The sequence below is a fragment of the Triticum dicoccoides genome, chromosome 3B (genome assembly GCF_002162155.2).
Source record: "Triticum dicoccoides isolate Atlit2015 ecotype Zavitan chromosome 3B, WEW_v2.0, whole genome shotgun sequence".
Taxonomy (NCBI): Eukaryota; Viridiplantae; Streptophyta; class Magnoliopsida; order Poales; family Poaceae; genus Triticum; species Triticum dicoccoides.
Genome location: NC_041385.1, coordinates 848,776,875 through 848,787,703, shown reverse-complemented (window position 1 = coordinate 848,787,703; position 10,829 = coordinate 848,776,875). Strand labels below are relative to the sequence as shown.

Below are 10,829 nucleotides of genomic sequence, written 5' to 3'. Positions count from 1 at the left end.
CTTTCCTTGTTCTTTTTTTTTTTTGAAACTTGTTTGATTTTTTTACATGAGGCTTTTCTTGTTTCATTTAACTAATTAGCTAATGTTAGTCATGTCAGTTGCGTTTTTTTATAACATGGAATCATCGGCGTTACGTAAGTTTTTCTTTTATCCTGATCGTACATTTTTCAATCTAACAATTTAATTAATTTTGATGATGTAGATTAATGAGAGATCATGAATGGTGCCTCCAATTAGTAAATATATATATAAGATAAGATGTAATTGGTGCCGTCCCTCAAAAAAAAAAAAGATGTAATTGGTGCCGAGTTGTCTTAGAAAAAATTGGTGCCGAGTGGCTACCTCGTTCCGTCAATTACACAAAGCAAAAAACTTTCCTTCTTAAATCTGCTTGGTGCTAGAGACAAGCGTTAGACAAAATTGGTCATATATGTATTTCTAGCTGAAATATTGACATGAATCAAACGTTCGCGTGATGCCTAGCTCGTTCGGTCTACAAATAAGGTGGTCTGGGAGTCGAACCACCAGACGCGCAATTTATTTTGCTGTTATTTCTTTCGGGCCCACACTCTAGGGCAAGATGCCATGGCCTCGGTCTGGGCCCACACTCACACTTACACATGGGACCCAAACTCTACAAGCTTGCGTACCTTGGTGAGAAGGCCAGTGAGCTTGCCGTCTTTCCGGTGCTGAGGACGACCTTGCTAGGAGGTTAGTAGGGCGAGTGGAGGAGACGCCGGCGGTGCAAGAAACCCTAAAGTGAAGGGCGTCCGCGAGTGTGCAACACTTCACACGTGCGTAAGCGAGCGTTCCTCCAAGTTGTGGTACGACCGATATTTGTGGTACCAAATGTGTTAATACCTCTATGAACTAGTACGCCCCTTTAATCAAATCCTGAGAAATAGTACAATAAATAAATGAAAAAAATCAGGGGCACTGTAGAGAATATCGTTGCAATATCCTGCTCCTTTTTTGCAACATTAGAGGATTGTTGCAATATGTTGTACGTATTACCATGGATGCACAAGTTGTCGCAATATGTAATAGTTATTGCAACACAACGAAGGTGAGGCAAAAAATCGCCCTATTACAACAAATACACGTTTTGTTGCAATAAGAAGCCATGTATTTTGCAACAGTATCTATGGCTAGCGCCACATGTCAGAATTGTTGCAATTTATGTCTAAATATTGCCACAAAGATTTACTTTGTCGCAATACCTAGTCTTTATTGCAACAAAATGACCAATTCACGCAACGAGACGCAACTGTCGCAATATCACTACCATATTGCAACGCTGATGCAGCTTGTGGCAATACGTGGCTTCTATTGCAACAAAAATGAGTACCTAGCGCGATGGAACAAAACTGTGGCAATATGTAGATCCTATTACCACGAACTGGAATTTTGTGGTAATATAGCATTCTATTGCAATGAAAGATAGCTGTAGCAATAGATTTTGTTGCAATAGACGGGAATCCTTGTAGTGACATGTCCTTTCAATCGGACAGATTTCATTCGAAGCATTGTTCGGCAAATCTATGTTAATTCTTTTCAAGAGATGGGAGAAGGAGGAAGAATAACTATCGGAGCCCAAGTTTTGAAGATGATGGCGACGATGAAAGAAGATGGTTTGGCTTATGAGTTCAAGAGATACTTGAATAACAAGAGTTGCCTAATTGTACTCAATAACATACACACCATTGAAGAGTGGGATTGCATTAAGACATGTTTCCCAAACAACAAGAAAGGAAGCCGAATCATAGTATCCACTGAACAAGTTGAAGTGGCAAGCTTATGCATAGGAGTGGAGGACGAAACTCTAGTGTGCAAGAAGTTACTTGCTGATCCGTCTCTTTATGTTTTCTACAGTAAGGTAATTTTTGAAGTCCCGAAAATTGTCTAATTGTTGTCCCTCTTGTTGTTATTTATGGTCTTTGTCTCAACTAATAGTTAACATAATTAACTAAAGTTGTTATTGTGTTGTCATGTAAGTTTTATGTTAAGAACCATTCTACATAGTTTAATTACAAAATAATTTTATTTTTTCTATTTTCATGAGAAAGAAATTGTAGTACATTTTACTTCTGCTACAACTGTTATATGTATAGTAACCTTAATTTATCAAGGCCAATGTGCATAAATGATTCCATTTGATGTTTCTACACGTCCCCCTCCCTCCCCTATCATCAGATTGCATGTCCGCTACCTTAGCATTAGATCCAATCTTGACCATAATTCCGGTGGTTACAACTGTATCTCATACTCCATTGGGTCCATTTGTTTTCTAGCTCAAGACCTCAACTCGCTGATGGTGTTATTTACCGGAAAAGGGTTTCCCCCCACTTTGTATACAAAGCAACCAACCAAACCATACATGATAGGTGCTGAGGCGGAAGCAGCACAGTCACGCCAAAAAGAACCGACAGAGAAAGAGAACAGAAACAAATGCCGACCACGGCGGATCAATAAAAAAGAAGAAGCCTTGCGAACGCTGCGCCCACCGGGATCTTCCACTAGGCTCCAAGACTCCGAAGCGCCGGCACCTACCAACACCTCCAAGAAGGATCGTGACGATGACGACGCTGCTGCCAAGGGTTTCCCCCGGTACACGATGAGGCGAAAGGAAGGGTAGCCCCCGACGCCCTCCCGGAAGGTCAGGTGGCACCCACAGGCGCCACCGCGCCGGTGTCGGCCACGCCGACCGGGGTTTCCCCCGATCCCAACCCACACCTCGGGCGCTCCGGATCCAGCCACCAAACCAAGCATCACCCTGCGCCAACGCGGTCATGAGGCCCCCACGCCATCTCACCACGGCACCGCGAAGTGGGGACAGCGCGATGAAGAATCAGAGCCGGGACTAGGGCATCAGCACCGTCGGCACGCGGGAGGGCCCCACCTCCACCGTCCGCGACGGTAGACGTCCAGACGCAATAGCAGGAGCACACCAGGCCCGTGGGCCCACAGGCGCGGCCGAGCCCTCGTGGGCCCGTAAAGCTGCCGCCCTCGCGCTGCTGCCGGCACATCATCGGCGCCGACGCCCCAAATCCGAGCCGCTCCTGCTCCTCACCGCGTCGCAGACAACGAGGCCACGCCGGGGGGGAAGGCCCGCTAGGACCCAGATGGGGCCCGCCGAGCGCAGATCTGGGCCGGGGTCGTGACGTGAGCCACCTGGCATCACCACGTCGCCCCGCTGCCAAGGAGCGGCACTGACACCATGCCTGCCGCCGGACCGCAGCCAAGCCGGGCTGCACCGCCGCCGCCTCCCTGCCCCGGGAAGGGAGCACGTGCGCGCGGGTACGAAAAGGGCCGCCGCCGCCGGTACCACCCGGGCCAGCGCCGGGGGCAACCGCCGGCGGCGGCGGGGGGAGACGGGGGAGGGGGCCGCTGGTGAGGAGCTCGAGCTCCGCCCCGGCCACCTCCCGGGGAGGCGGCGCGAGGCGGATCTGGACGGGGAAGGGGGAGGGAGGAAGGGGACGGAGGCGGGGCGCGAGGCGGGCGACCGGCGGCGGCGGGAGGGAAAGGGGCGGAACCCTAGCGGGCTAGCCACGAGAGAGGGCTCCCTCGATGGTGTTATTTCGATTCATGTACTCATCTAGGGCCCACTTGTCAACAAGCACATACTTCTTCCATAAATTATATTCTCTCCATCTTCTTCAACATGAATGAAAGCAAGCAAACTATGGGGTCAAACCCAAATTAGAACCGCCATAAGAGGGGACCACTGGCATTGCTTGTGGCTATAGTCGTTGAGTGACTGCAGTACAGAGAGGATGTAGGTCTTAGCACATAATGAGCAGCCTTGCCATGGTATCTTTGATTGTTACACTACAAAGCACTTATCAGAAGGATATGCCTTTTTCGTCAGATGTAGGTCAGCACATAATGAGCAGCCTTACCATATGGTATTTTTGAGTGTTGCATTATGAAACACTCATCAGAAGGATATGCTTTTTCATCCTATCATGGAATGGCTTTACATGTTATAGGTGTGGGCCAACCTAGTTGCTCCTGATTCTTGCGACAAAAATTAGAGAATCTCATCAACTGCCATTCACAATCCGCTGACAAGGATGCAATCTGTTCTAATATCAGTGGCCAAATTATATTAAATTATTTTCGTTGTTGTCCTAACGAACAACATGGTTTGTTAGAGATCAGAGATCATTTAAGAACCATAAGTATTATATAAAAAATTACGTAAAACTTAACACAGGGCAAAATATTATCATCTGGAAAGAAAGACAATACCTAAGCATTAATTGTGTGCTTGTGTTTATCAAAGGGTGGGGAATGGGTGGTATCGGAAAAACAACACTAGTGAGAGATATTTATCAAAGCCAAGAGATTAGTAGCATGTTTGATAAGCGTGCTTGTGTCACAATCATGCGCCCTTTCAACTCACCAGCACTCCTTGAGAGCTTAATTATGCAATTCAAAGATAAGAATGAAGATAAAAATGAGACAGATTTAAGGAGTTGTTTAGAAGAAAAGAGATATTTGCTTGTTCTTGATGATCTCTGGTCCAGACTAGAGTGGGATGCTATAAAAGAGTATTTGCCAGAAACTGCAGGAAGCTGCATAATAGTCACCACAAGGGAAGAGAATATTCCCAAGCACTGCTCAAAGGATGAACGAAACATATACATGCTCAAACATCTGGGTCCCGATGACGCATTTGACCTCCTGACAAAAAAGGTACAAATGAAGCAGTTATGGAATAAATGTTTTCAATTTGTTTATTTCTTTTTAAAGGGCCAATTTTTATTTCAATTAATGCTAAACTGCTTTAAATTGCACAAACAATATCTTTATGTCCACTAGAAAATTGGAGTTGCCACTCATCACTTCATCAGAAATCTTATGCAATTGCTAGAATAATACATATAAATACAAAAAGGCTTTGGAATACATAAACTATGATTACAATAAGATGGAGACATGATAATTTGTGTAGTTATAGTTAGGTCCAACCAAATTATTTGTAGATTTTGTACCTGTTCAAGGGAAGTGGGATATCCCTGTTTTACTAGCGAACAACAAAGAAGTCAGACAGTAGAGGTACATATAAAGGTTCATCCTTTTTCTTGTGGATACCGTCTCAACATTTTCACCCACTCGGCTCTACCGCAATAAAAACACATGTTTCAATAATCATGGAAGAATATTCGATCTGCTTGTAAGAATCGTTAGTCAGCGTCTCATTGGCTGTATTTGGCTCAGTCCTCTTTAAATCAAGTCACTCACTTAATCCAGATATTCTCATTTCTTGAAATCGAACATATTTCCATATCACCTGCCATGCTAACTATGACTATTTATAATGTAACAACATTATGCTTGCAGCATGTCAACGCTGCAATTAACTTCTATCGAACAACGTATATTCCTAGTTTACTAAAATTGTGCTGATGGGACGATAATCTATTTGATCAGACCTAAGAATTATTGTAACTGGGCAATACATCTGATTAGATGGAAACAAAATCTCATCTTTGAAACGCATGAATGGCTGATAAGCTCAAATATATCATTCAAATCATTGGCATGCTTGGCATGCGTACGTATGTGGGATAATTTTTCTCATACTTCTTAGATATGAAAATGTTTCATATGAAGCTCCTTTGAAATTCAAGCACTGAGGACGTACTTCTAAGAAAGCTAAGGCAGGTTTTGCATCCTGCAAATGCAGTTGACATATATTTTTGCATTCAAAATTTTGATTTTCAAGGTATTTTTTATTATTTTAAAGAAGGAAGGAGTTTTCGGTGCTTTTAATTTTTGTAAGATAATAGGTATGTTTGTCTGGTTTTACATTGACTAAAGCCCCAATGACAGAGTAGGATTGCACGAATTAAATCACCATTGCACCATAAGGACGTTGCTACGTGGGAGGGAAATATTCTTAGGAAGATGGACGACGAAGAAGCCTATTAACTAACGAAAAGTAGCAGTGTCTCACTTCTACACCTATATACTACATATTAAATACTGTAGGGTTAAGAATGTGATAGACAATCAGAGTAGTGCTTATATGGTCTCTTGTAGTGCTAAACTAGACCATGCCGGCGCGCGTTGCCACGCCCGTCCATTTTTAAGGTAAATATGATAGTAATTATATATATAAATAGTGGCATGAAGCATGAGAGTCTCAGACGAAATATGTTTCTTAGTACTCCCTCCCGTCCTTTTTACTCCGTGTATTAGGTTTGTGTCAAGTCAAACTTTGCAAAGTTTGACCAAATTTATATTAAAAAATATCACGTCAAACTTGGAAAAGTTTGACCAAATTTATATTAAAAAATATCAACACCTACAATACGAAAAATATATACTATGAAACTTCATTTCATAATGAATCTAACAATATTGATTTGGCATTGTGAATGTTGATATTTTTTTCTATACGTTTGGCCAAAGTGGAAATACTTTAACTTCGAGCAAAACTTATATGCAAACTAAAAAGGACCAGGGGGAGTATTAACAAAGAAAAAACTAAACTTCTTGGATTAATAAAACAGAGGACACGTACTTGTTCTATATGTATAATATATAACAGAACATATAGCACCGTAAATGCCTACATCGGCTATTAGATCAATCACGATAACAAAAGACCATACATGAGTTCTAACTTTGGTAGAACACCATACTTAAAGGGTTATAAAGGAAACAACCTAAAACAAACTCCATTGAGTATTACAAGCATAAACACAAATATCACCATGTGCAATATTGATTTCTCCTCTTTCCACGATTGTGTGGCAAGTCATTTGCCCTTTCAATTATAAGTTTTTACTTGATTTTACTTCATCAACATTTGATTGTAAGTATATCAATCGATGGTTTTGGTTAACTGACATTGAATGGAAGGTAATATTAGTGAAGCAAGTCAAAAAGGAAACAACTATAGTAGCAGTGTCCAAAGTAAAACAACTTGCTTTTGCTCCCTGTTAAGCAAGAACATGTTGTATTGATGATGTAGACTCAAATCATTTCAACATCCGTAAGAGAATATTACGTTGCATCCCTACCTAATAACTCTAGCAAAAGGTCAATAGTTAGAGAGACTGCCATATACATGGGAAATAAAGGATATATGTTTGCATAAAAACTCAAGTAGGAGCAAGAATAATCCTTCCGTGCTAGCGCATGCTGGAGATAACATATTTAATTCTTGGTCCAGACTATATCACATGACAAATCTCAAGAGCATGCACTTCAAAGTACAAAGTAATATCTGTAATAGCAGCATACTGTAGACCAGCGTATATTAGGATTGGGGCAGTACTTTCAGCAGGATTGACATGCGGAGTTCAAAGTACCAACAGAAAAAATAACTCAAGCAGAAACTTCACTAAACCTGCAACAGTACATAATAGTTTTTAAGTTTTTCTTTTTGATATAATTAGTTTAAGTTCACTGTAACAGTTCAGAAAATTATTGGGAACATCCTAGCAAGGCTGCAAAAAACAAACTGCTACAATAGCTTTACTTGTACCAGGAAATTGTACCACGTGCATGCTTGCATTGCCAAACATGTTATTGTCCCCAAAAAGGAAGTTAGTATCCTAAAAAAGAAAAACCTACCTATATGGAGATTAGTTATACTATCAACGACTCAAGAAATAGGATGAAGAGAATTTATGCCTCTAGCATTATCGAAATATAGATACATCAAACATAATAATATAAAACTAAAAAAGAAGGCCATATAACAATACTTTTTTCGTAGTAGCAAAGCATGAAACATGTTTCCAAGATTTCTAAGTTATGATCGACACCACATTTTAGGCAAAAGAAGATTACACATTAATTCCTTTGCATGGGAAAAATCTCATGTATTTCACAAGAATCAATGCATGAATCACGATGTTGACTGATGATGAAATTATAATTCTGCACATCATTGTTGTACTGCCAAGTTGTAGAAAGATTCGAGTATATGTGGATAGTTATGGAGACTCTCATCTTGAGATAGCAGATGCCAGTACACTTATATTCCAAATGCATGGTAGAATCGAAATACACGCTAAGAGTTTGTGGTGGATATACTATCAAGCCATAGCCTCTTAGAAATAACCATTTCGATCCATGAATATATTTAAGCTAATACAAATGTGCTAATTAATCTTAGCACGTCATTGCTATTCATGTTCAATTGTCACCACATGGCCTGAAAGCCTAAATGCTGCAAGAATGGAGAAAACTTGCATTAGTACTTCAGTAGTGCTGAAGTCAAAATTTTAATCCTAAAATAAAAATACAGAGTACACCTGTTGCTGTTCATAGTCCATAGATCAGGCAAGCTTTCTACTTTTAGCAATGACCTTTAGCCCCAAATTCATCAAACTGGAAAACTGGAATACGTACTGATGTGAGAGAACAATTTTTTTTTCCAGTTGTGCATCAGAAAAGGGGATCCATTGCTTACAGCACACACTAGTATTCCATAAAACGAAGAGTGCTGGAAGAGCAAATGTACAGATACAGTCCACAACGATCAATCAAATACTGACATGACAAACAAGTGAACCAATATAATGAGGTGGACTCGAGCTTACAAAGTCGAGGGTAAGACCAGCAGGGAGAACAGAATGAGAAACAGAAGAAAATAGGGACTGGGCTAGTTGAAACCCATGCACTGAGCTATGATCCTAGCGTTGCGAATCAAAAATAATAAGCATAATCAACGATTATTGAACTCTGTACTGAAGTAACAACTAAAACAGCCTCTTTACCTGCGCCACCGCGGAGTTCCTCGCCCTATGGACGACAGTAGCCAACATGTTGCCGCAAAGAGTGTCCGGCAGGGACCGCGACACGGCAGTGGATTTGGACAGGGAAACGATGGCGGACTGCATTGGCACAGTGAGTTGGAGTCGGAGGGAGACTATCCAGGAGATAGTATCGGCAGCGGCGTATCTTGGTTTGCTATATCACAAATTCACAAGGAATGACAGGCGTCGCAAGTTCATCGCAAGCACCCAAGATATCCACCTACCTGTTGGAATACTGATCGATGAAGGAGATTGGGGAAGGAACATCGAGTACTATATGGGCGTGCCCGGAGTGAAGGAAGAACACGAAGCAGCATGGTAACCGTCCTGACATAATTGGCCATTAAAATCCTGTAGCAATGACAATTTATTTCCACAAATGCCAGTGAGTGGACTCCCAATTGGTTCGTTGCCCCATCACCACCCCAAGCGTCACCCGTCTCCCCGGCGAGTCGACTCCCAATCATTTCTTTTCTTCTCTGTCGGGCCACTCCCACTCGTGAGGCTGCCTACGCTGCGTTGCCCATTGGTTTTGTTGCTCGCGGATGATAAGGCCCGCAGACCCAAATAACTAAGGAGCTCCGATTTTGTTACTGGAGCAGCGGCCTAGTCCATCCAGCGACCTCTTTTCGCCGAGGAAGCCCGAGCGGGATTGATGTCGCATCCAATGGTCACAAACATCCAGAAATGCACATCTGACGGCCGAAAATGCTAATGGCCTGAGAGGGCTGGAAGAGTGCTCGGTTGTAATGTTTCTAAATGACTTGGTTGATACGGATTTCAGGTATTTAAGGAGACTATAAATTTGGATGAGCAATATCCAGAGTTGGTTGAACAAGCAAAACTGATAATGAAGAAGTGCAGAGGACTTCCCCTTGCACTAGTCACCATAGGTGGCTTCTTGGCAAGCCAACCAAAAACTGCTTTTGAATGGAGAAAATTGAATGAGCATATTAGTGCTGAATTGGAGATGAATCCAGAACTTGAGATCATAAAAGTAGTCCTTATGAAAAGCTATGATGGTTTACCCTATCACCTCAAGGCTTGTTTCTTGTTTCTGGCTATCTTTCCTGAAGACTGCATGATTGCACGGGGACGCTTAGTGCGGCGGTGGATTGCAGAGGGTTACTCAAGTGAGGTGTGTGGCCAGTCTGTGGAGGAAGTATTGGACTCTTACTTCATGGAACTCATAGGCAGGAGCATGATTCTGCCATGTCAACAGTCAATTCATAGTAGGAAAGGAATTGACTCCTGTCATGTCCATGATCTCATTCGTGAAATTGCCATCTCAAAGTCTAAGGAGGAAAATCTTGTTTTCACATTGGAGGAAGGGTGCAGCTTAAATAACCAAGGCACAATACGTAATCTGGGGGAGTTTGAATGAGCGAACCGTTAGGCCCTCTCTCTGGCGACGGCTCGGGCTCCCCGGTGCGGGCGCCTGGGGCTCAGGCCTCCGAGGGCTGGGAGGTGGTGCGGCACGGCGCTTGGCCCTCCCCGGCGCGGGCGGGTCCGGCGTCAGGGGTCGGGGCGGCGCTGGCGCCGGTCGGGGGGCGTTTCTGGTCTCTGGCAACGCTCGATTCGGAGGATGAGGAAGACGTGGCTTCGGTTGATGAGGAACGCGATGCGCCGCCGGAGCGGCCGTCGGTTGGTGACTTCTTGGCCTGTGCGCACGCAGAGGGAAGCGGCGGCGCGAGGGAGCGTCGCCGTTTTGCTCCGGGTGGCAGGGGCTCGCGGGCGACCGCCGTCCGTGCGTGGCAGCCTGCTCTGTCCTCGGGCAGGGGCTCGTCGCCCCCCGGGGGTGCTGCACAGGGCATTCGGGCGCTGGCGGCGAAGGCCCTCCTGGCTCCGCTGGAGTCAGTGGAGGAGTGGCCGGGCTTGCCGGTGCCGGCGGCGGCCGGCAGGGAGCTGGTGGCGGCGGTGGCCCCGCTTGCAGAGGAGGTCGGATCGGCCTCGCGGCTGGCTAGGGTTGGCGGCCCTGGGCCTGGGAACGTCGTGGGCCGGGCAGTTAGTGTTTCGGCCCAACCGCCTGGGCAGATAGGGTCTGGGGCC

The 10,829-nt window shown here is 44.1% G+C and overlaps 1 pseudogene; it reads left to right on the top strand.

The window, feature by feature from the left end:
* LOC119280300 overlaps window positions 1-10,829 on the top strand; it is a 26,169-nt pseudogene that overhangs the window by 7,251 nt on the left and 8,089 nt on the right.